At 43.4% G+C, this 25,529-nt stretch overlaps 1 protein-coding gene across 7 annotated transcripts in view; it reads left to right on the top strand.

Moving 5' to 3' along the window:
• Sh3kbp1 (SH3 domain-containing kinase-binding protein 1) overlaps positions 1-25,529 on the top strand; it is a 345,129-nt gene that overhangs the window by 6,301 nt on the left and 313,299 nt on the right. The window lies entirely within an intron of this gene.

Genomic DNA, 25,529 nt, shown 5'->3' with positions numbered 1-25,529 from the left:
CCTGCCTCTGCTTTCCTGTGGTCACATCTATCTTATCCTGCCCCCTCCCAGTATAAAGACTGTTATTCACTACACCCGCCTGAGAATCGGGGTACCATCGTCTTCTCACAAGCCTTAACTTAATGAGTCACAGGCTCTGAGGATTAGGACATGAAGAATTTTGAGAGGGGCATTATGTAGCCACCATAGGCCTCATTCATATTGTGAAGACTGCTCTAAAGATTACTGTATAATACTTCATCTTGTATGAAGTCTGTCATCTCCAACTGGGCACGCCCCCGCTCCCACCCAGCTCCACTGCCCTGGTTCATTGCCTGGCATACAGCAAGTGCCATATGCTAATGAATGACCGAGTAACCCTTTCACCCACTGTGCTTACTATTTGCAATTCCTGAGACTGTGGACTGCCTAGGGGCTTGGGGGGGAGACAGAAGACAGAGAGAGAGGGGGGAGGGGAGAGAGAGAGAGAGAGAGAGAGAGAGAGAGAGAGAGACAGACAGACACACACACACACACACACACACGGAGGGAGGGAGAGGGAGAGGTCGAGGGAGGGAGGGAGAGAGAGAGAGGAGAGGGAGAGAGACAGAGACAGAGACACAGAGAGAGACTGAGGGAGAGGGAGAGGGAGAGAGAGACCGAAGGAGGGAGGGAGGGAGAGACAGAGACACAGAGAGAGACTGAGGGAGAGGGAGAGGGAGAGGGAGAGAGAGACCGAAGGAGGGAGGGAGGGAGGGAGGGAGAGAGAGAGGGAGAGAGAGAGAGACATGGAGGGAGGGAGAGGGAGGAGAGGGAGGAGAAGGAGGAGAGACACAGAGAGAGACAGAGATAGAGACAGAGAGAGAAACTGAGGGAGAGGGAGCGGGAGAGAGAGACCGAGGGAGGGACAGAGGGAAGGAGGGGAAGAGGGAGAGGGAGGGGGAGAGGGAGAGGGAGAAGGAGAGAGGGGCATGCGCGCACACACACACACACACACACACACACACACACACACACACGCACGCACGCACGCACACAGGGACGGACGGAGGGAAGGAGGGAACACACATGGAGGGAGAGGGAGGGAGAGGGAGAGAGAGAGAGGCAGAGAGAGACTGAGGGAGAGGGAGGGGGACATGGAGGGAAGAGAGGGAGGGAGAGAGAGAGACAGAGAGAGACTGAGGGAGAGGGAGGGGGACATGGAGGGAGGGAGGGAGAGGGAGGGAGAGAGAGAGGCAGAGAGAGACTGAGGGAGAGGGAGGGGGACATGGAGGGAGGGAGGGAGAGGGAGGGAGAGAGAGAGGCAGAGAGAGACTGAGGGAGAGGGAGGGGGACATGGAGGGAGGGAGGGAGAGGGAGGGAGAGAGAGAGGCAGAGAGAGACTGAGGGAGAGGGAGGGGGACATGGAGGGAGGGGGAGGGAGGGGGGAGGGAGAGAGAGAGAGAGAGAGAGAGAGAGAGAGAGAGAGAGAGAGAGAGGTTTATTCATTCTTTAAAAGTCCCTGGGCAAAGTAGCTTGGCAAGGTCTGTTTGCAAGAGCTCCTGGAGGCCTAAAGAGTTAACACCTCACGTGTCTCAGGGATTCAATGAAGAACTACAAGTTTTAAGATAGGAAATTCTCCCTGGCTCTGGTTCTCATTTCTCAGTCTCTGGAATAGAAATGCTGGACTATTCCTTTCTGTCATGGCCTATTCCTTTTGCTGATGAGGCTGAGGCTCACAGAGGCATAGTGTGTGCCCCCTGCCCTTGGCAGCAACCCCTGACTTTAATATGGAAGAAACAGCCATGCTCAACTTCTAGGTTCTCTGTCGATGTCAAGCTCCCATGTCTTTAGTGCTTTTTGTTGTAATCTCTTCCCAACGAAGTGGTGTTGTGTGTGTGTGTGTGTGTGTGTGTGTGTGTGTGTGTGTGTGTCCGTCCATCCATCCATCCATCCATCCATCCATCCATCCATCCATCCATCCATCCATCCATCGCATCCATCCATCCATGTACTAAGGATTAAATTCAGGGCTTTCAACTTGCTAGGAAAGGGCTCTTATACTGAGCTACACCCTAGCCCATTTTTTTAAAGACAAAATTGCACTCTGTAGTCCAGGTTGGTCTGGAACTTGTTATTTCGTTGAGACTTGATTTGAGTTCCTCTTCCACTTCCCAAGTGCTGGGATTACATGGATATATTCTGACACCTGTTTTCCGGTGTGTTTTAAAAGACAGTTTTGAGATTGATATATCTACCCTGCAATTGCATGGTGTTTGATATATTACATGATTAATTTTCAACTTTGTGGTAAATATATATAAGGCAACTTACTATTTATGTTTACAATTCGGTGATATAAAAGCATATTCACCATGCTCTGAAATCATCACCACTCCCTTTAAAACTGTTGTAAAGTCGTTCCTCCATACTGCTTTTTTAAAGTGAAGCTCAGAGTCCCTGTCTTCTAGGGTCTCCTGAGCCTGCTTGATACCTTAGAGAAAATTTGAAAGCCAAAGGCACCCACTTGAAGTTTCTAAAGGAATACAGGAAAAAGAAAGTATGGTTGTTTTGAAAATGCTTTGGCCCTTGTTTCCTTTGGGAGACACTTCACTTTGATTTCCCTCTGGCTACCTTTCCTACATACATTCCTGTCACGCCAGGGCAGAATTTGGCTATATTGTTATATTCTGAAGCGGTTGCTTGGGTAGTAGCTTATTTGGGAATCTCTGGGATTTATTGAAAAGGCCCAAATCCTGGGAGAAAACACTGCAATGCTAAACTGATCCCTTGATTTCACACATCTAGGGATGATGGCGCTCAACAGTTTCTTCCCTTAAATTCTCTCCCATAGCAAAGGGTCACTGGTCCATGACGAGCCCTTGTTTTCCAACTTGGTTCTCATGTTATGTGGATACCTATCTTTTGGGCAGGTCTGTCCTTTTCATTAGGGGATGCTTAATGAGGTAATGCTCTTTACCTCAGCGATAAACTGTGCTTACATTTAGCTTTAGGAGGAAAAAACAGTAATAGTAAAACTCATGTGCTGTTTGTAGAGGGTTTAGTTGGCAAGCAAAGCCTTTGGCTTAGATTTTTCCTTCCAGTAACCAGGAAAGTGGTGGGGACAACCCAGGAGGCTAGTCTGTCCTGAAATGCAGGGATAGAGAGGCAAGATGAAGTGAAGTTTCTCTCGCTACTCCCCCACCATCTTAGATTACGTACTATAAATATTGTGATGCTCATTAATCACCCATTTTGCATAGCAAATTTAGATCTTTAAGTACTGTATATCAGTATGTATAGGTAATTTACATTATCATCTCCTTAAACTTTAACTCCTTACTGATCATAGCCTGTAAACACCAACGCTTGTGTTTTTACTGATTTTTTTTTCCTCTGGACTGTTCTAGACTTGGAAGACTTGAAACCCTATTCTAGGTCTGGTCCTCTGAGGTTATACCAGTTTTATCCATTACCTGCCATCTCCCTGTGCACTTGTAATTAGCTTGGTGTCTTGTCTAATTATTCCAGTTAGTTCTTTTCTTATGTGTTTTCACACCTGAAGCAGTTGGCAAGAGTTACTTGGGAATCACTGGGATGTGCTGAGATGCTTAGCCTTATTTTGGACAAGATCTGGAAAGGCCTTCGTTGCTTTGCTGTCCTCTCCCCTTGGCCAGCTTCCTCGTGGATCTTCACTGTCTTCACCAGGACGTTTTCGGAGCTGCTTCTGCCTACACATTTTACAGAGCAGCTTCTGAGTGAAATTCATTTGACTTGAAAGGATTCATAAATGAAGTTTGCCTTTCTCCTACCTTGGTCATTAAAACCAAACAAACTCACTTTTTATAACTTGATTGAAATGAGATAGTTAAACCTCTTAACTAGCCCCTTTGTTTTCAGTGAACTACTGTTCTTTGAGAGGTCTCACTGTGGTACCCAGGCTGGCCTTGGAGCTCTAGGACTTAACAGATAGCTCTGCCCCAGCCTTCTGAGTGACTTGGACCACATATACTATGTTGACTTCAATACATTTTCCCATGGAAAACAGGTGGCGGCCCAGAAATAGCCCATCAATGAATTCATTTGGATACCTAAGGCAGTTTGGGTTGGTTCTTTCTTAATTGATGATGAGTTTGAGCTACTTTTGACCATCAGAAAACAACTGGAGGAAAGTCATTTTTTTGAAGATCCTGGGGCGGGGGGGGGGAATGGAGTTGGGAGGGTTAGAATTGTCACCAATTAAGAAACAGAGTAAGGAACAGTTCACACTCTGCTAATCTACTTGCTTCCCATGAGGGCTGCAAATGTTGGCTTGAGAACTTTAAAATTTATTATTGTTGTTATTGTTGGTGCTTGTTATTTTGTCTTGAGACAATCATGTAGCTCAGGCTGGCTTAGAACTCACTCTGTAGTGGAGGACGACCTTAAACTCCTGCTCCTTCTGCCTCTACGTTCTGAGATTGCAGCACTACACTTGGTTTCAAACTTAAAAAAATAATTTTCATTTTATTTTATGTGTATAGGTGTTTTGTATGTTACTACATGTACTCAAAGGTCTAAATTTGCTATGCAAAATGACTGATTAATCAACGTCAAAATATAGTATATTTGTAGACCACTTGCATGTCTGGTGCCTGCAGAAGCCACACAAGGGCATCTGATCCCTTGGAACTGGAGTTCCAGATGTTTGTGAGCTGCTATGTGGGAGCTGGGAATTGAACCTGGGTCCTCCAGAAGAGCAGCTAGTATTTTTAGCTGCTGAGCCATCTCTCCAGCCCAACTTACCATTATTTTTTAAAGGTAGATTTTAGAATAGATTACACGTCCCCAATATTCAGAATTCTAAAGCAAAATAACACAAACATTTAAAGGCCTTATTTTGGTAGAGTGTCATGAACTTTGAGGAGAACCTGGGTTTGTGAGACAATCAAGAAAACAAACCAAAAGAACAGGAACAACCCCCCTTTTTCCATTTATGGCTTCTAGATATAAGATAAATTGCTGGTAATTTGTTTCTGGAGTTTTCTTTCATGGGAAGTTTCATAAATAGAGTTAGATAGTTATCTCCATTTTCCCCCTAATTTCTTAATGTCTCAATTGATGGGTGATGAGTACACTTCTACTTCATTTGTGCTTTTTGCTCTTGAGGATGTCTTTTACAATTCTATGTGTGAGTCCGTCCATCCATTCATTCATCATTTCTGTGGTAGGTGTGGAGCCCAGGGCACAGCATATGCTACACAAGCACTTTTAGTCAGCTGCATCCCTAGCTCCCTCACTGATTGGACAGGACAGTATGACTTTTGGAAAACTCTGAGAAACTGTTATGATCTGAAGATTTGACTTGTCCATGCTCGTAACTGATGAGAGACTTCATCCTAATTCTTAGCCGGTATAGTTCTAAGTTTTCAGATGAGTTAAGAATTGTCTTTTCATTGGTCTTGATGTGTGTATGGGTGTGTGCATGCATGTGTGAGTGTGTGTGTGTGTGTGTGTGTGTGAGTGTGTGTGTGTGTGTGTGTGTGTGTGTATGTGTGTGTGTATACCCATAGCCCACTGATACGGAAAACAGGATATATTTATTCCCAGTTCCAGAGTCCTCTCATGTCACCCAAGGATGTCTGCTGAAGGAGAGCCTGGAATTGAGGTTAGACCAGAAGTATAGTGGCTGTCTTTCCTTCTTGTCCCCATTCTCTCTATGCAATGTGTTCACAGAGTTTACCTGTGAGCTTCCATGTGCACATGTGTTTTCTTCTCAGTTCTAAATTTTTACTTGTGAACTCTGTGCCCAGGGGAATCTGAATCCGTCCATCCCTACACATGGGTGGTCACTCTTTCAGCCTAGGGAGGACAGTATCTACTTGTAATCCTTATGGAAACATTTAAGGAGGCCTACTTGGTGGCAGACATATGACAGGCACTAGAGGTTCCAGGACACATTGATGGCCCTGATGAAGAACATCACCTGGTGTGATGGGATGCTTGTGAGTCAGCCCTTGGGACAGGCATAGCCAGAATATCTGGGAGTGCCACATGTCCATTTGTCCTATCTTTCTCTTAACAAAGGGGTGACTGATGAAGGGCACTGTAGTCTCTCCTGTGTGGAGATGTGGCCATCAAGACAGTTATTCTCTTGAACCGTGTGGGGTGTGTGCTTGCGTGCGTGTGTGTGTGTGTGTGTGTGTGTGTGTGTGTGTGTGTTTTCATGTTTCTCCTTTTGAGAGCCTGTATTGTTTAACTGAGTTCAGTTTCTGTTTTTGAGTTGGTGGCACTTAAAAGGCATTTGAAGTCACTTGGCTGGGTTGGTGACAGCACTCCATGGGGACAGAGCCCTGTTGTGACATTGTCTGGTTCATTTTAGGGAACCTGTGGGTTTTTACACGGAGGAAGAGATGAAGCTATTGTGAAAACCAGCTATAGGCTGCTGAGTTAACCCCTGAGGCTGCTGTGAGCTCAGGGAAAGGGACTCTCCCATCAGACTTCCCTCTGGCTGGCTGCTTCTCCCTCCCTCCTGCCCTCTGCCCCAACTCTGTTCCCTCACCATCTCTTTTCCCTCATCTCTCTCTCCCTTCCTCCCTTCCTGTACTCTTCCAGCAGCCTCACATTCTGTCTTCTTCAACTTAAAAAAAATCTAGTTCCTCTTCTCATCTCTCTGTCACTCTATTGCTGAACCCCACCCCCACTGTCCACTCAACCTCACGTTCTTCCAGCCTGAGCGCCTTCCTCACTCCTGTTCATTCCTTCTTCCTCCTCTCCGCCCTTCTACTATGCTCAGCTTCCCACTCCCTCACTCTTCATCTCCCATCTGGTACATATCCCACATTCCTCTCTCCCCGAACCGTATCTTTTTCTCCACGTCTCCCCTTTCCCCATTTTTGAGACAGGTTCTCGCGTTTTATCCCAGTGTGGCCTTGAACTTACAGCACTTCTGCCTCAGTATTCCAAGTGCTAGCATTAGAAATGTGTGCCGTCACATCTTTCTATTCTGGGGTCTTCCTTTAACTCAGCTCTCTCCCTTGAAACCCCTTTCTTTTTCCATTCTCCTAACCCATTTGTCTCCAACAACCCCCATTTCTCTTACATCCTGTTTTTTCCTTTAAACCCTCTCCCACAGAGGACTCACATGTGCTTCAGATTTTCAACTGATACCATTATCTTTTTTGCTCTGTCTTGAAGCTAGTGAAAATACTGTTGATCTCTGTGGTCTAAAGTTAAGCTGGCCATGTGCGAAAAGATTGTGGGGGGTGTACGCTCTTCTTAGGGGAGAGGAAGCTTGGAGGGTATTTACCTTTTGCCCCTGCAGGCAGGGCTCCTTAAAGGCAAGACAAGCTAGTTGGGGGAGGTAGTGTGAGGAAGCTCTTCCCAGTGGACAGCCAGCCTGGAGTCTAGGGAAGCAGTGAGTGTCCTCTCTCAGGAGGAGAGCGGAGGACTTAATCTCCTACTGAGGGCCAGTGAAAGTCTAGGGTACTGGTTTGTTCTAACTCCAGTGTTAGCAAACTTTAACACAATTTTATTTATAAACACATAATGGCTATATTGCTGAAATTAATAACTTATCAAACAGGAGAAGATCAACCACCCATACAGTTCTTACTACAATCCCTATCATTTTATTTTGGTATTTTTCTTTAAAAACAGCTATTTATTTTTGTCAGTGTGGGAGGATTATTTGTAGGTCAGATGACAAACTTGGGTGTTAGCTCTCACCTTGTACCTTGCGTTTGAGGCAGGGTAGCTCTTTGCTGCTAAGCCGTACACTCCACATTTGCTGGGCTTTGGATATTCTCCCGTTTCTACCTCCCATCTTACAGACTCATGTTACAGGACTTGGGGATCCGAACTCAAGTTGTCATGCTTGCAGCCATCTCTCAAGCCCATCCAGGATATTTCATTGGGGGGATTTTTAGTATATAATTATGGATTGTGTCCATGGTGTATACACACACATAAACATCTTCGTGTTGGTTGGGGATTTAGCTCAGTGGTAGAGCGCTTGCCTAGCAAGCGCCAAGGCCCTGGGTTCGGTCCCCAGTTCCGGAAAAAAAAAAAAGAAAAAGAAAAAAAAATCTTCGTGTTTTCACATAACTCTGTAGTGCTCTTCTGAGCTGGTACTTCTTGTAGCTAAATAGATTGGAACTCATGTGTCTTAATTTATGTGGCAATTTATCTATCATCTAGTATTGACTTTGTATCTATGATGTTTGCATTATAAGCAAGTATGCAAAATTGTTCCCCTTTTTAAGATTTGTGTTTATTTTGTAGTTATGCATATGTCTACGTGTGGTTATACGCCCATGAGGGCAGATGTCGGTGGATGCCAGTAGGGGGAGCTGGATAACCTGGAGCTGGAGGTAGAGGAAGTTGTGGGCCACCAGACATGGGTGCTGGGAACCAAACTCAAGTCCTCTACAAAAACAGCAAACACTTAACTGCCTAGGAATCACTCCAGCACCTATATTTCCCCTTTGTACCCTCAAGGAAATGAGTGGGCAGCAGAGCATTTTATATCCATTTCTTGTCTTTAAGGACTTCTTGACAATTGGAAGGGGTTGTGTGGAAGAGAACAAGATTGGCTTTAGTTTGGTGGTTTATGTGGCCTAGCAGGGGACTTGCCCTCCTCACATTTTATATGTGTGTATGTTATGTATTTGTGTATGTATACGTATATGTGTATATGTATATATATATATTTTTCTTCAAGAAGCTATATGACAGTGCGGGGAGAAGATGACTTGTTCCATACCCGTAAGAGAAGCAGTGTAGGAGGCTTTCCTGACCCACATCACTGTACCATCCATAGTGATTAACCATTGCTTTTGCACAGTGAAAATTAAAAACTCCCTGGGGCCTTGTTTATTTACCTTCTCTTCCTTTCTCCTTCCCGTCCTTCTTAGCCTTTGCACTACCTGACTGGTATTTGCAGGAACTGTGCTTTCCTGAACCACAGAGCACCATCCATGTCTCAAAAAAATATGCTAAAAGCAGGGTATGCTGTTACGCATACCTGTAATCCCAGCACTCAGGAGGCAGAGGCAGGAGGATCGATTGCCAGTTCCATGACAACCTGCCATACAAAATGAGACCTACGCTGTCTAAAGAAACAGTTCAGCAGTGGATGTGGTGGTGTGTCTATCTGTCCTTTTAGCACTGGGTGAGCAGCTACAGGAGGACTGCTGTGAGTATGAGTCCAGCTTCAGTGATAGAGTGAGTTCCAGGCCAGCATGGACTCTGGGATGAGATGTAGTCACAAAGCTAAAAAAACAAACAGATTTAAGCTCCAAAGATGATCAAGATGACTGACTCAAACCATGATTGAGGACTCAGTCTGGAGAACCATCTCAAAGCCTTCCTTGCTCATTGAATACGTTTTATTAAGGGACAATCTTATGCAAATGATTTGTTTGCTTACCCAAGTATCCACTAAATGTCAGCTTGCATACTTGATAAGAATGCTAGTTGAATATTTATGATGGCCTTCCAGGGGCAAGATTCTGTGAAAGTTGTAAAATTTATAGATGTTAAAAAAAGCCATTAGTAGTAATGTGTGCCATACCATCTCTTCTGTTACTTTATCAAATTCTTTAGTAAAAGGTGAAAGATTTATACGATCTGAAGAGAAACCAGAGTATTACTTTATCAAATTCTAACTCTAACCTGTGAATTTGTTGGGTAAACAGAATAAGTTGACTTGGTACTTTGTATATTGGGATTCATTAACATAGCCAAGTGCTTACTGGGTGTTTGTTAACTGTAAGCTTTAGAACGTACGGACTGGAAGATGTCTGAAGTTTCATGCATGGGTACATTTTGCTTAAGGATTTCCTATTTGTGAGGAGATTATGGGTGTGATCTTTTCAGGAACCACAAAAACAGTGGTTCAGAAGACCTCTGAGCAAAGTCTGCTAATTCAGAAAGAAGGAAAAGTGTCCATTTCAGGAAATCCCAGAAGATTTCACTTTTCTGAGCTTTAACCAACTGTAACAGCTGCTAAAACTCCCTTCTAGGTGGAGATTTAGAGAAAAGCAAGAGAGGTTTGCTCAGATAACTAATGTTGACGTTTCCCTTACAAGGGAAATATTTATTTCCCATGAGCCCCTACTTTGCCTTAAACTTTTGAAATGCTTATTATCATTTATTTATTTTACAGTGGTAAAGTATACATAGCATAAACTTACTGTTTTGGGTGCTAGGGTGACGGCAAGAGAAAGTGCACAGCTGCAGGATCCTGATGACCTGAGATCAACGCCCAGAACTCATGTAAAAGTATCCAGATATGGTGGTGTGTATCTGAAGTCCCAGCACTTCTGGGGGAGGATGGGTGGCGGAAGCAGGAGAATTGCCTACTGCCTCTTCAGGTAGCTCACTTGGAGTACTCGGTACTCAGCAGACATAAGAGAGACCCGGCCTTAAGAAGGTGCAAAGCAAGAACCAACCGTGGCACATATGTAGCACACGCATGCGCGTGTACACACACACACACACACACACACACACACACACACACACACACACACACACACACACACACTCTACTTCCAAGTATGAAGCTCAGTGTTGCTAAGCTTCACTTGCACTGTAGTACACCAGCCCCATCATCTTTCCTAAGTGAAATGCTTACCGTCTTCCTGGTAGCTGAAATTCGACTTCAGGTGTCTGTGAATGTACTTCTCAGTACCTGGGGTAGATGCAGTCACACTGTGAATTCACTGATTCTTTTGTGACTAGCTTCTTTGATTCCGCATATTACCTCTAAGGTTTATCCATCTGGTAGCATGTGTCAGAACTTCCTTTTTAATTGCTATAAACTATATAATAATAATGTTACTTGAAAATGCAGGCAGGCACTTAACTACATATAAACTGCTTTTGCTTTTAACTCATTTACAACTATAAACCTGAAATGAATTCACAAATTAAGCATAAATTAAGCTGCTGAAGTTCAAATCAACACTCATGGAGGCATGATGATGTTTGAGAGATAAAGTTGCTGCTTTGTGACAGGAGCTTGGTGGAATCGTTCACGTTTATTTGTGTCTCCCAGTTTTTCCTTCTGTGTTCAAACTACAGGGAGAATCTGTCCATCATACAATTCTCATGGAGTCCTTTTCACATGCTGCAAGGTATAAAAAGCGACTCTGAATGCAGATTTGTGGGCTGCAGCAGACATCGTTGTCTGTATGTGATTGTGAGCCCGTTCCTCATTGTAAGAACTCACATGGTACACGCCTGCGCTCTTTGTCCTCCTTTCTCTCTGGCTTTGCTTGGTTTTAGTTTGATAACTGGTGTTGAAACTGCCGAGACTTGACACTTGCTTGTTGTGTCTAGCTTTTGAGTTCATTTATTTTCTTCCTTCCATTGTCTATGTCACTGTGTGTGTGTGTGTGTGTGTGTGTGTGTGTGTGTGTATGTGTGTCCTGTCTCCAGCTGACAGACACATCACTTCCAGTGTTTTCTTATCACCATTTGTACAGATGTCTCTGGCACACATGTAAAATGTGTATACTTAAAAATGATAGCAAGAACTGATTTTGCTGGGTTTCAATGAATGAATGAGCTAGCCAATGAATGAAGAAGAAAACAAAGGAAAAATGTATGCATATTCAATTTTAGAAGACAATTTTTAATTGATCTTCAAATTGTGGGTTCCAAAGTGTAAACGTTTCTGCTGCTCATCTTCTCAACAATATTTGCAATCCCAGATGTATCAACATGGAGTCGAAGCTGTTTTCCCAGAGGACCTCCGCCCCTCACCCTTCGAACGGTGTTATAGCCTTCTCCTTCTTTCTCAAACTACTCCTGATCACAAGACAGTTCAGGGGGCCAAACTTTTATGCTCTGCAGCGGCATTGGAACCAGGCCCCTTCTCGGTTATTGGCATCGTTGATTCTGGCTCCTCCGCAGCAGCTCACCTCCCACCCCATGGCAGTGTACCTTTGTCAAGGAAGCTGCTTCCATCACTATCAGCTATTCTCATGGCAAGAGTACAGTGACGGTCTCAGATGCAGCTGCTTATGTCTATGAACGGGGGTCTGGGGAAATGGCTCAGTGGCTAAGACTGCTCGTTGCCCTTTCAGAGGGCTGGGATTTGGTTCTAATACCAGCATTGGATGCCTCCCAATCACTTGTAACTCCTAGATCCTTTTCTGGCCTCTGCAGGTACCTCTATGTCACACACACACACACATGAATAAAAAGAAAATTAAAAGGGAACAGTAATCTCCAGCTGGGAAAACATGTGCCAACAAAACCCGATGGTGGGGGAGGGCTTGTTTCTGTTGCCATAACAAATTACAACAAACTCAGTGGCTTAAACAACACGGATTTATCCATAGTTCTGGAGTTCAGAAATTCAAGATAGAGATGATCCTCCTTCTTAGACTTTCCAGCTTCAAGTGGCCACCTCCTCACATCACTGTGCCCTCTGTTGCCTTCATCATGTCTCCTTTTCTGGCTTCTCTGCCTCCCCCTTTTGTCTTTCAAAATCTTCTGGGATTACAAAGGGCCCACTCAACCAATCAACAATTTTCTCACTATCTCAAGATCTGAAATTTAATACATCTGCGAAGTCTCTTTTGAGTATGTTGAGTAACATATTCACAGGTACTGGGATTTCTGCTGTGTCCACAGATGAGAACAGCAGCCATTGTTCTGGGGAACAAAGTGTTCTGTTTCTAAGAAGAGGAAGGGGGGAAATGGGGACTGCAGATTATCAGTTTCTGCTGTATCATATGATCACAACTTTGTGAGGCTCATGTCTGTATATATATTTTAAAGCATTAAAATTGTCAGGGCTGGAGAACTTGTTTTGGACAGGCTTTTGTTTTCCAGTAGTTCATGATTTATAGAGTTGAAGTGTTCTAATATTCCCCCCAACAAACCATATATTTGAGGTCTATATCCTTTGTCATTGGTGACCTAAATGTCTATCAGTTTTGTTTTGCCACATTCCATTTGTGAAGGGCATTTCCAATTACTGTTCTATTCATGTTTTCTTGAGTGCTAAGCAGCCACCACCACACACAATGATTAAATGCTGCATGAGTGTTTAAAGATCTTCGAACATACTTAGAGCTCTGATATGTTAAAAATAAACAGAATGTGGATGGGGAAATGGTTCAATCCCTAAAGGGCTTGCTGCACAAGCATGAAGACCTGAGGTTGGAATCCAAGAATCCATTTAAAACCAAATGCAATAGTGTACCACTGTCATCCCAGAGCTTCTATGGTAAGATGGGACATGGGGACAGGTGAATGCACAGAAGCTCCTGGGTCAGCTAGCCTGGTACATGCACCTGTCTCAAGCAGGATAGAAGGGACTTGCACTTACTTTAGGTATACACACACACACACACACACACACACACACACACACACACACCCCTACCCCTTGTGATAGCACACTGAGGCCAGGGCCCTCTTGTGTACCATGCACATAGTAGGTAGATTAAACAAAGTCCTTTCTAATGCCTTTTGACTTACAGTTTGTGTGTTCATCTGTTCTAGGTAGGGAGGGCAGGGAGCTACACAGATACTTTTTAGCATATGCTATTAGATTGGAATGTTTCTGTAACCCCAGATTCCCTCATATGTTAATGTCCTGGTACCGAATGTGGTTCTATTTGGAGATGGGGCCTTTGGGGGGGGATTAAGTACAGGTTCATTCATACTCCTTGACATAGCCTGATTTAAAAATCTGTATTTTTTTGTCTTTTGCCAGTAATTGCTTCCTTCTGGCAACCAAGAGTCAAGGGAGTAATTAGTCACACTCACACGCACCCATTTTTGTACACATTATACCAAACTCTCTGTGGTGATGACTTAGGGAGTCTCTAGTAGCCAACAAGACTCATTTGCCCTTGTTGGCTCTAGCAGCACCTACCCACAGCTTCCCTGGCTGTGCAGTCTTTGCCTGTTCCAGTCTTTCCTTATTGTCCTGGACTCTGTCTTGGGAAATGTTGGCTTTCAGCCTATAGCTGACAATTTTTGTTTAGGAGCTAGAAGAGAATAGTCAGCTTGATTGCAGTAAATCATGTATGTGCATTCTAATAGTTATGAATGGGAAGAAATCACCAGTCGGTGAAGAGCTATTTATTTTCCAGGTGGCCTCTTCAGACTCTTACTTACCTTTGTTTTCCTTGGATGGTTGGAAAATGGAAGAGTTTAAGCTTCTTTTGCAGCCATCTCTAATTCTGCTTCCTCCTTCTCTCCCCACCCTAACTGAGATGCTTCCAGAAGCATCAGTGGTTGAGGGGAAGACACATGTTAGTTGAGAAAAACCAGGGACTTTAAGGACCCCAACATTCTTGCTCTGTGTACATTGTCTCTGTCCCCTGGTTGTCATGCCATGATAACAGCTTTCAAATTCACATGGTATGTTACCTATAATGGATGGCAAAAGGAAAAGCATCTGTAGAATGAGAAGAAACAATATGAGTCTAAAGGCAGAATATCATTTTCCCAAACCAGGGTAGAAATCATCATTTAATCACATGCCTTATTGGCTTCCATTGGCCTGAGATTGGTGGTCAGGTACAATTGAGAAAGTGCTTACTGCCTGTAGTCTTTCCTACTGTTGGCCATGTTATAAGACATATTTATATATTTGGATGTAATTTCTCTGCAAATGACCTAAAAATATAGGCATGGGAGGATTTTGACTTTGGGGACAGAGTTTATGACCCTCAGATCACTTGCTTCATGTGCATGGGAATTGTCTCATGGCCCTTGATTAGTCATTTACAGAGTTCCTTTTGTATTTAAGTTGCCAAGCAACCCATTTGTGATCAGCCTCTTGTAAAGCTTGTACCTTGTTGTTGTTGCTGTCTCCTCCTAAGTTTCTCTGCCATGGCTTTCTTTGCCATAGAAGGATCTACTTTATCACTTTTAGTTGTGGTCAGCTCACAAGCTTTCCACACTTCCTCTTGGGTCTGTAATGAAGCGCATTCGTGTGCTCTGGGCTGTGCAGAGCCCATCTGAGATATGGGAGCCCACGTGCTTATTTCTACAGGGCGCTCATCCTGCATTTTAGGGAAGTGCTGCTGGCTGGCCCCAAATGAAGGATGTTTTTCTTCTTTCCTTCACTGACTGGACTCAAACTTTTTATCTTGAACCAGACCCTGTCATTTACGGCCGAGTTCATTTCTTTTCATCAGGGAGTAATTGCTTAGAAAATGTTCTCCTGTTTAAAAAAAAAAACCAGTTTTTCATATTCTAAACAGTCAGTGGAACTCCCATCCGCTGGCCTCACATTAAAACAATAATGATGGAGATGCAGCGTGATGTTGAGTCTCTCTGGATTGTCTTGAACGTTGACGATCTGCTTTGGATGTTACGTGTGTCCAGTCGTTTAGAGACCATCTCATGTGCCACAGGGAGCGCTACCTTTGCACGGTCCTATACTTTGGAGAATGGGAGGAGCCATGTGGCTGCTTCCTAGGCAACCGAAACTTGCTGAAAGTAGACCTTAAGTGGCCCAACTGTCCTAGCATTGGAAATCATTACTTTCTAGTTTTAGGCTATCCTGTGTTAGCCCTAACTCCTTTCAAGTACAGGCAATAGGGAGGGATGAGCAAGACCTTTGTCAAATGGGCAGTGTTAGAGTTTGAACTTTCCCTTAGCTGGTTGGAAGGCATTTAGGAGACCTAAATCTATTGAAAGAAGAGAGCTGAGCTCCATGCCCCCCCCTTTTAGCCCCTCTGCCATTTAAGGAGGGTTCTGTCTCACTGTGGGTTTAGGGTACTCACCACAAGAAAATGATGTTGAAAAGAGTTAATTCTGGCTCTTTGTGAGCGTGTGGCACCAACTAAACCAATAGCCACAAGAATAGTTTGCGTTAAAAAAATAAGACCCTTTGCCGCTTCTGAAGAGCAACCCTGAGACTGGATTCAGACACTATGAGCTTCAGTGGGTCTCAAAAGGAAATTGGTGTCATCATCCTTAGTTGCAAAGTGTTGCGTTAAATGAGAAGAAGAGGCTTACCTTCCATTGCTCATTTCCTAAGTAATAATCTTCTTTTACTATCCCCGTTCTTGCCCACCTTCAGTTACAAAAATAACTCTGAGTGGGTTTTCTTTTTAAAGATTTGTGTCAAACTGATACCTCATAAAATGGCACAAGCAAAGTGTTCTATTTAGAACTTGTCCTGTGACATAAAAACACAAGTTTTTTTGTTATTGAACCGTGGTTTTTGGAATTAAGGTTAGGGGAATGGAGACTGGTAATAGCTATGGGCATGGAGCTAGGTTTTCAGACAAGACATGAAAATGCTGTGTGTATTTTGCTAGATAGATTTACTTAAGTAAAACTTGCTTATTCATTAGATGCCAAATATGCTGCTATGGCATTTTGTAAATATATGTTTCCAATTGCTACCTGTTTTATTTACACATCTGTTGCTGTGGTAAAACACTATTACTAAGGCAACTTATAGAAGAAAAAGAGTTTATTGGGGCTTATGGTTCCAGAGGGTGAGTCCATGATAACAGAACAAAGGTATGGGGGTAACAAGAACAGTTGAGAGCTTACACTGTAATCTATAAGCACAAGGCAGAGGCATGCACATATACTCCCAACACCCACATCCCCCAGAGAGAGAGAGAGAGAGAGAGAGAGAGAGAGAGAGAGAGAGAGAGAGAGAGCGCACAAGCTTTTGGAAGCTCAAAGCTCGCCCCCTAATGACACTCCTCCAATAAGGCCAAACCTCCCAATGCTTCTCAAGAGAGTTCCATCAACTAAGGACCAAGCATCCAGATCTATGTGCCTATTGGGGCTATTATTATTCAAACCACCATACTGCCCTAACAAATTACTACAAAAACAACACAAGTGTATTGTCTCCCAGTTCTATAGGAATCTGATGTGGGTCTCATTGTGTTTAGTACCAAGGTATTGACTGGGCTGTATTTCTTTCTGGGAACTAGTGAGAAATCTCTTGTTTTTTCCCCCCAGCTTTAGGAGGCTGCCCATGTTCCTTTTCTAAGTCTTCAAAGAAGGTGAACTCTGCTAGCATCTTGCCACTCTGACCTCTTTCAGTGTTCCTTCCATAATGTGAGATTCACCTGGAGATTCAGGTTAATCTCTCCATTTTAAGGCCAACTGACTAGCAACCTTGTTTGCAACTTGCTGGCTATTCACAGGTCCTCGGAATTCATATGTGGGCAGTATTGGGGATGCATTACTCTAGATATTTTACTGGGGACTTTTTGTTCTCATCATGGAGCTGGCAGTGGTGTCAGCAGCAGTTCATGGTGGGAGACAGCTTTCTTTGCAGCACTGCTGGAAGTTAAGAAGTGGAGTTCTCAGACCAGGGCTCCTGAAAAGCTACCCTTAGGCTGGAGGCTCATGGTGAGATGGTGTTAAATGGGAGCATGGAGTGAAGTTGACGAGTCACAGCTGGGCTGGCCAGCCAGTGAGTAAGGAGGAAGCAGGAAGATGAAGACAGGAAATGGCAGTCGAGTCAGTCCCTTGGGAGAAAGAAAATAGAAGATGGGGTTGGCTACATTTGACCTAAAGAAAAGAAAAAGAAGGGCCTTTTTTTGTCCTGTGCTTTGGGATTGGTTCCTCTCTTGAGGTAACGCAGCGACTCTAGACAGAATAAATTTGGTCTCTGTTTAGATACGGTTGTGCTTTTGCCACTGAAACACAAAGGCTTCGGCATGACCGCTGAGTCCTGCAGTGGGGGGTAGGGAGAGCAGCAGTCCATGTAATCATGTCCCAGGAGAGCTCTGCTCTGTTGCAAACGGACTTGTACATAATCACAGAGCCTTGGCCGTTTTCTCAGAATCCTAAGGTATAATCTGCTGTGAACTGACCTAGGCCGGTTTGTGCTTTGAAGAACTGTCACGTTCTTCTGGGACACAATAGAAGGGAACTTTAAGGGTCATTTCCCACAGTCTTATGATCAGAGGATATTCCAGCCACTCTTGACTCTTGTTAGTGAGAAGGCGCAGGGAGAGCCCTGTAGCTTGCTCTGGAAGCTAAGTCCCCAGCCACAGAGTCTTTGTGTGACAGTGACAGAATTCAGCTAATCCCCAGAAGGAGGCCAGAGCTTTCATTTTCTAGCCAAACATGGGCTCAGACACAGCACTTTCTGAAGAGGGCAGAGTGCTGATCTTTGAAGATTCCTCACTGTAGTTCTTACAAGAATCAGAATGACATTATAGTGTTTTCACCAGTTCATGGGTCACAGGGCCATTGCTCATGTTGACGGTTCATCAGCTGCAGCCAGTAAACTCTGATTAGTCTTTCCTGCTGACCCACCATGCCTGGGAGGAGCATTTGTTTCTGATTTGAGTACTTCGAGTGTGAACTGACCATCTTTGGGTAAGAATTAAAGCTAATTAATAAACCAGGGTATGTTTCACTGCTTGTTTTTGAAGGCATGAGTTGATTTTTTAACACTTTATTTTGAGGGGCTAGAGAGATGGCTCAGCAGTTAAGAGCACTGTCTGCTCTTCCAGAGGGTCTGGGTTCAATTCCCAGCAACCACATGGTGGCTCCCACCTGTCTGCAGCTCAGTTCCAGGGCTTCTGACACCCTCACACAGACATATATGCATGTGAAACTCCAATGCAAAACTCCAGTGTACATAAGGTAAAAATACATTTAAAAAAACCTTTAGTTTGAACAGGCTTCAGTCTTGCAGAAAAGATGCAAAAGTGATATTGGGCTCTCACAGAGCTCCAACCCAGTTTTCCCTACGGTTGGCCAGCATCTTTCGTAATCGTAGTTATGTTTATGTTAGAACTGGGAAACCAACATTGGCACAATACTATTTGCTATATTGAACGTATTATATAATGTCATCCGTTTTTTGATTGGGGTCCTTTTGAAAAATATTCTGTCTAGGACTCTCTCCAGAATCCTACCTCTCATTTGATTGTTGCTCCATCCTGAATGTCCATCTGTCCTGACCTTGATAGTTCTGACGCATATTGATTAGTTATGTGGTCAACTGTTCTACAGTTGTGTTTTCTCGTAATTGGATTGAGGTTACTTAAAAATCTTATTTCATTTTTGAGATTAATATAATTACATGTCTCCCTTTTCCCCCTCCCTCCAAACCCACCTATATACTCGTCTTCACGCTCCTTTAATTGAAAGCTTACTGAGTAACTTTTCGAAATGAGGAGTTTGGTGCCATCGAGTATATTCACGGGTGCACTGTTACTGTTCCCAAGACATTTCCATAACTCTCATAAAGTCTATCTCACCTATCCTATCGTCAGTTAGTAGTTATTCTCCAAATGACCCTTCCTCTGGTCTCTCTTCACTGCCAGTCTACTTTATGTTCCTATGATTGTTGCCTAGTCCACGTTCCTCATGTACGTTAGTATCATAGTCTTTATTATTCTGTGTCTCGCCTCTTTGACTTAGCTTTCAAGGATCATCCATTTGATAACGTGTTTTAGGATTTCCCCCTCTGCTCTTTTATTAGGGATTGAACTCACACACTAAAATATGTACCCCCACCACTGAGCGACACTGCCCCAAGCCACTTCATTTTTCTTTTGTTTCTGAAACAGGGTCGTTCCTAAGTTGTTCATGCTGGCCTTGACCTGTCTCCATCTCTGGAGTAGTTAGGTGGTATGTGCCACCAATGGCCCGAGATGTTTTTGAATCATGGTCCATTAGGGGGATGGGTGGCGCTTTGGTTATCCTCTCATCTCTTGGCAGGGAGGAATTGTGTTGTTTCCCTATTTATCTGTTTGGAATCATACTTGACATTGCCCTTATACCAGTGGGTCATGTTTTCAAAAGGAACTTGGAGAAGCTGCCCAAGCCATAGTTTGGAAAGGTAGGAAAAGGAAGCATTCAATTGTTCCATCCCTAACCAACGCTTCTAAAAGAAGACAGGGAGATAGATTGTAGTAGGGGAAAAAGGAGAGGCAGGCTGATTTGGAGACAAGTGTTGACTGCTGGAGGGGCTGGGAGAAGAGAAAGCCCAACCTGTCAGGTTTTGTTGTTGTTGTTTAAAGTCACTGCCTCTGGAAGAAGGCATAGATGACAAGAAGCAAGTCTGCTTGTCAAAGTCAAGAGTGTGGATGTGGTGATTCGAATAGGTATGGCCTCCATAGACTGGTGTGTGTGAGTGCTTGGTCCATAGAATGGCACTATTAGGAGGTGTGCCTTGTTGGAGGACTTATGTGGGCAGGCTTTGAGGTGTTTTATGTCCAGTGTGGCACCAAGTCTCCTTTCGCTGCTGTAGGGTAAGATGCAGAACCCTCAGCTCGTTCTGCAGCACCATGCCTGCCTGGATGCTGCCATGCTTCCTGCCATGGTGATAATGGACTGAACCTCTGAAACTGTAAGCCAGCCCCAATTAAGTGATTTCCTTTCTAAGAGTTGCCTTGGCCATGGTGTCTCTTCAGAGCAATGGAAACCCTAACTCGGACAGAAGAGAGCCAGCAGGCTAGCATTCAGAACCACAATTCACTTCGGTGGGGGGCAGGCTGGGAAAGATAGCACATTCTGCTACCTCAAAGCCAAGAGAGAACAGCTGAGTTGGAAATTAAGGCACTTTAGTCTTCCCAGTGTTTCACATCTTTGTGACTGCATTTCCTAACAAGAAATGATATATTTATAATATATATTGTGTACTATTGTATATTATCTGTAATATTTAGTATGCTCAATATAGAAGCAGGGTATTGTGAGTTCAAGGCTAGCCTGAGGTACTTAGAGAAACCATTTTAAGGAAAAGGACATATTTTACATTTCAACCTCATTCATACATCTTTATTTATGCTTGACATTGATTTCACCACAAGTATTTGATACAAATCCGATATTTTATGTTTCTTTCTATTCCATTAGAAAAAAAAAACTCTGCTTCTTGTGACCATGCTCAACCTTAGCCTGAAAGTACGTCTGTACCAAAGGCGTGTGGTTGCTGGGAATTGAACCCAGGTCTTCCAGAAGAGCAGCCTGTGCTCTTTACTATCGAGCCATCGCTCTAGCCTCACTTTTTTTTTTTTACTGTGTTTTTCTTGGTCCAAATTATTTATGTGCTTTTGTTTGTTGCATATGTTGGGAACTGACATCAATTTATGTGGAATGTCATGATTAAATATAAAACAAATCACTGAAAACTTATGATTGAGACGGGAATGAATTGTATAGTAAAGTATACATGCATGGAAAAAAACATTTGTTTTTGGAAGCAAGGTCTAGATTTTCTTTTAGTTCTATGATTCTGTCCTTCCTTCCTTCCTTCCTTTTATTTTTGTTTTTTGAAACAGGGTTTCTCTGTGTATTGCTGGCTGGTCCGAAACTCAGTATGCAGACCAAGCTGGCCTTAAACTCACAGAGATCTGCCTGCCTCTGCTTCCCAGTGTTTAGGATTGAAGACCTGTATATGACCACACCCAGCTGTCTTCTTTGTTTGTTGTGGCTTTTCCTTTGTTTTGTTCAGGTAGAGTTTCACTCTTAGGGTGCCCTAGAACGCACTATGTAGTACATGCTGGCTGTGAACTTGAGGTGATTGATCGTCCTGTCTCAGCCTCCTAGATGCTGACATCAGAGGCGTGTACTGTGATACCCAGATGCTCTGGTATTCATTCTTTTTTTCTTTTCAAAAAGTCTCTTTTTGGACTATCTAAAAAGATATCACCTTTAAGAAGAAAGAAATTTGCCATATCTATAAAAGTTAGAAAATGCTTGGTATTAATATATAAAGAAAATGGCATTATTATTATTAATAAGGATATTTTCCCTTGCACTTATAGTTGCTAGAATTCCATTGTTTATGCAGACTCTTTTATTTAAGACAGAGTTTCATAGAGTCCAGGCTGACCTCAAGCTTCCTGTGTAGCCAAGGCCTTAAACCCCCAATCTTTCTGCTAATACCTCCCAAGTCCTAGAATTATGGGTGTATACCACTATGCTTCTCCTAAGAGATAAGATCCTGATATACAGGCAAGGCTGACCCTGAACTTGTCATATTCCCAGCTCTGCCATCCAAGTAGCTCAGATGATAGGTATGTGCCAGTATACTCGGCTTTATGTACCAGACATTTTTATTAACATCATCCAATGTATATTTTATGTATATAATGCATTTTTTTTATCATACTTACCTCCATTACCCTTTCCTGATCCCATCTTGCTCCTGCTGACCCCGTCCTGCCCTTTCCTACTCTATGGTCTACTTTCCTCTCTGCAGCATTTACTTATTTATTTTTGGTGACCCAGTGAGGCTCATTAGGTTTGCTTAAAGGGACCAGGTGAGGGATTATATATAGGAGCATTTTACACAGGCAGCCATTAACTTCCTAGAAATACTTGGAGGGGGCGAGGAGGTGAGGCCTCAAGGGCCTTGCATTCCCCCAGAAATGGATGATGGCAGGCCTCGTCTTGTACAGATTCTGTGCGAATTATCACCACTACTATAAGATCAAGCATGCAATAGTGATATTGTGTTCTTTTCTTCTTTCTACTTTTATAATCTTTTCATTCCGTCTTCAACCGTAGTCCCTGAGTGGGAGGCAGGGGGAAGGATGATGTGGAATGCTCCTTTCAGTCTACAGAAGTTTAATGTCAAATGCATACATACAGCCTGCTGATGCCATTTTTTTTTTGTTGTTGTTGCTCGTATGTATGATTTCAGGGCTGACCACGTAGTATTGGATAACCAATTAGGGGCTCATCCCTTGGTTTATTCTTGGTATCTTTGTGTGTGTGTGTGTGTGTGTGTGTGTGTGTGTGTGTGTGTGTGTGTGTGTATGTTTGTGTGAGCATGCATACTTGTACTTGTGGATCCACATGCATGTGTATATGTGTAAGCATGTGGGAGCCAAAGGACCAATGTTAGATATCTTTACTAGCTACTTACCTCTTATTTTTGAAGCTGGCGGTCATCAATTCTGTCAGACTGGCTGCCTACTGAATTCCAGGCATTCACCTGTCATTGCCTGCCCAGTTCTGGGGTCTTTCCCATGGGCGCTAAGTATCCAAACTTGGCTCATCATGTGTATGTGACAAGCACTTTACTCTCAGTAGCGCTCCATTTTATTTCTTTAAACAAAAAATAAGAGCTGTTATATTGAATGAGAACCGACCCTAAAGACCTCACCTTAAGTAATTGTATCTGTAGCATCTCTGTTTGTCAGTATGACCACATTCTGAATTATTGGGGTTAGGAAACATGAATTTGTAGAGGAAACAATTTAAGTCATAACGACCTTGAAGGCAGATCTGACCAAAGCTATGTTGCAACCATACTGGGGAGGGTGGACAATGACAGATGGGCAGTGAGCAAGTGTGTACAAAGGTTAGGGGTAGAGCAGAAGTCACCTTCCATGTTTGCAAACGAAGAAAAATGCTGGTGAACAGTATCAAAGTGATATTGAGACCTTACGTAGATACATGAAGCATGTACCAGATAGCTCTTTTTAAGAGAAATTATTATTTATTATATGTATCTGAGTATTTTGCCTGCATCGATGTCAGGGCACCATATGTGTGCAATGTCCACAGAAGCCAGAAGTGGGGTGTTAGGACCCCTAGAACCACCACCAGTTGTGAGCTGCCCAGTGGGAGTTGGGAAAGAAACTCAGCTCCTATGGAGCTGTGCAGTCATAGCTTAACCACTGAGCCATCTCTCCACCACCACAAACCAAATACTTAGCTAGAAAGCGTACAGGTAGTTTGTCGGAGGAGACATAGTTGGGAGAATGGAAGAAAGAGCTTTCCCATGAAAGACCCTCAGAGTTATTTGAATGTGTAAGAGGTTGCCAGGGGGACTTGGCGAACAAGGGACCTGCATTGTCTGGGCTGCTTGTGTTTAGCTGCTCTTGCCGTCATCTGTGGTAAAAAAGGAAGTGTGAAGGCTTTAACTGCCGTTAAAGGCCTCTATTGACAGGAAGTGAAGTCATGGGCTTTCTGGGACCCATTAGTATTTCATTCTATGAAAGAACGTAGTTTTTAGCTCCTTCTAGGAGACTGACTTTAATATACTAAAAGCTGTGTGTGTTTGTGTGTGTGTGTGTGTGTGTGTGTGTGTATGTGAGAGAGAGAGAGAGAGAGAGAGAGAGAGAGAGAGAGAGAGAGAGGGAGGGAGGAGGGAGGGGGAGAGAGAGAGGGAGGGAGAGAGAGAGAGGAAGAGAGAGAGGGGGAGGGAGGGAGAGAGTGAGAGAGAGAGGAAGAGAGAGAGGGGGAGGAGATAGGAAGGGAGGGAGAGAGAGAGGAAGAGAGAGAGAGGAAGAGAGAGGAGGTAGGGAGGGAGGGAGAGAGAGAGGGAGAGAGAGAGAGAGAGGGGCAGAGAGATAGAGATTGATTTTCTTTCTGGTGGGGAATGATGATAGTGTGTGGCTTATTACAGTTTTTGAAATCCTTCAGAAAATAACTGCTTTCTGGCCTATGCTGCAGTTACTGATTTGGAAGAATGCAAAATGTCATTAACTCTGAAGTTAATTTTATTTTGGCAACAATTGTTTCATGTCTGCTTCTGCAGGGAGCAGTAGTGATAGGTTTCCTCCCCCCCACTTTCAGAAAACTTTCCTCTTTCCCATGCAAACCGCTCTCTTTCTGTGTTCCTGTGATGTGGCAGGGGCAGGGAGGGGCATGCTTCATGTCTGCAGAAAACCCCAGTTCTTCCTTCTGATAGTAAATGGCTTGTGGAATGTGTCCATCTTGTTAAGTAGCCAATACACGCGAAGAAAAAAATTCAGCAAAAGAACAGACAAAGAAAAATACTTTCTGGTACATAGTCCAATGAAATATGCTGGTTGTTCCATATGCAGGACTGTATGATCAATGTGTATATTCAGATGACAAAAAAGGAATTCAATTGTATATAGTATATCATTTAACATTCACTCACATGTTCTTCTCACGCTATTGTTTCTCTAGACATTCTTTTTCCTTGTATGTCTATCATGTTACCAGTAGGGGCTAAGAGGTAATGAAAACATATGATACCTCGTCCCTGTGTTTTGAGGAATTCAAATCAGGTTTGCAATAGTAAGACATAAACTATGTATGGCACGGAAAGATTTATTAGTCTAAGATGGGTCTTGATAAATTATGGCCTAAAGTCCAAAGGTAACCTGATGATTATTTCTGGAAATAAAGTTTTATTGAAACACAACCATGTTCATCCTTTATGAGTATTGGTTGTGACTGATTATTGCTCTAACAGCAGAGTTGAAGAGTGCAACAGAACAGCGGGCTCACAAAGCCTAACCATTTACTATCTAGCTTTTTAGGGAAAAAATGATTGACTCCTGGTCTAAAGCAGTAATTCTCAAGTTTTCCAAGTGATGGTTTGGTAAGGAGAAGTGAACCAGTCAATGTCCAGTTAGTAAGCATGAAAAAGGAATGATGGCTAGCCTGCAATGGCTTGGAGAAGGTGAAGGTGGAGAGCATTTTGCAATGTAAGGAGTAAGAAATCAGACCTATTAGACGGGAACATACAGGGAGCCCTCAAGGGAAGCAGGGAGTGTTGATTGTAAACCCCAATGAGATTCTTGGTCTCAAACTAGAAAAAATTTGTAGTGCATTTTGTACTAAACTTATTCCAGACCTTTCTGCTCACCTGTCTGTCATTGTTATCTCTGAGATCCAGAATGAAG

This window comes from Rattus norvegicus, chromosome X (assembly GCF_036323735.1).
Source record: "Rattus norvegicus strain BN/NHsdMcwi chromosome X, GRCr8, whole genome shotgun sequence".
Taxonomy (NCBI): domain Eukaryota; kingdom Metazoa; phylum Chordata; class Mammalia; order Rodentia; family Muridae; genus Rattus; species Rattus norvegicus.
The sequence above is the reverse complement of the archived record's forward strand: the minus strand, read 5'-3'. Positions and strand labels throughout refer to the sequence as shown.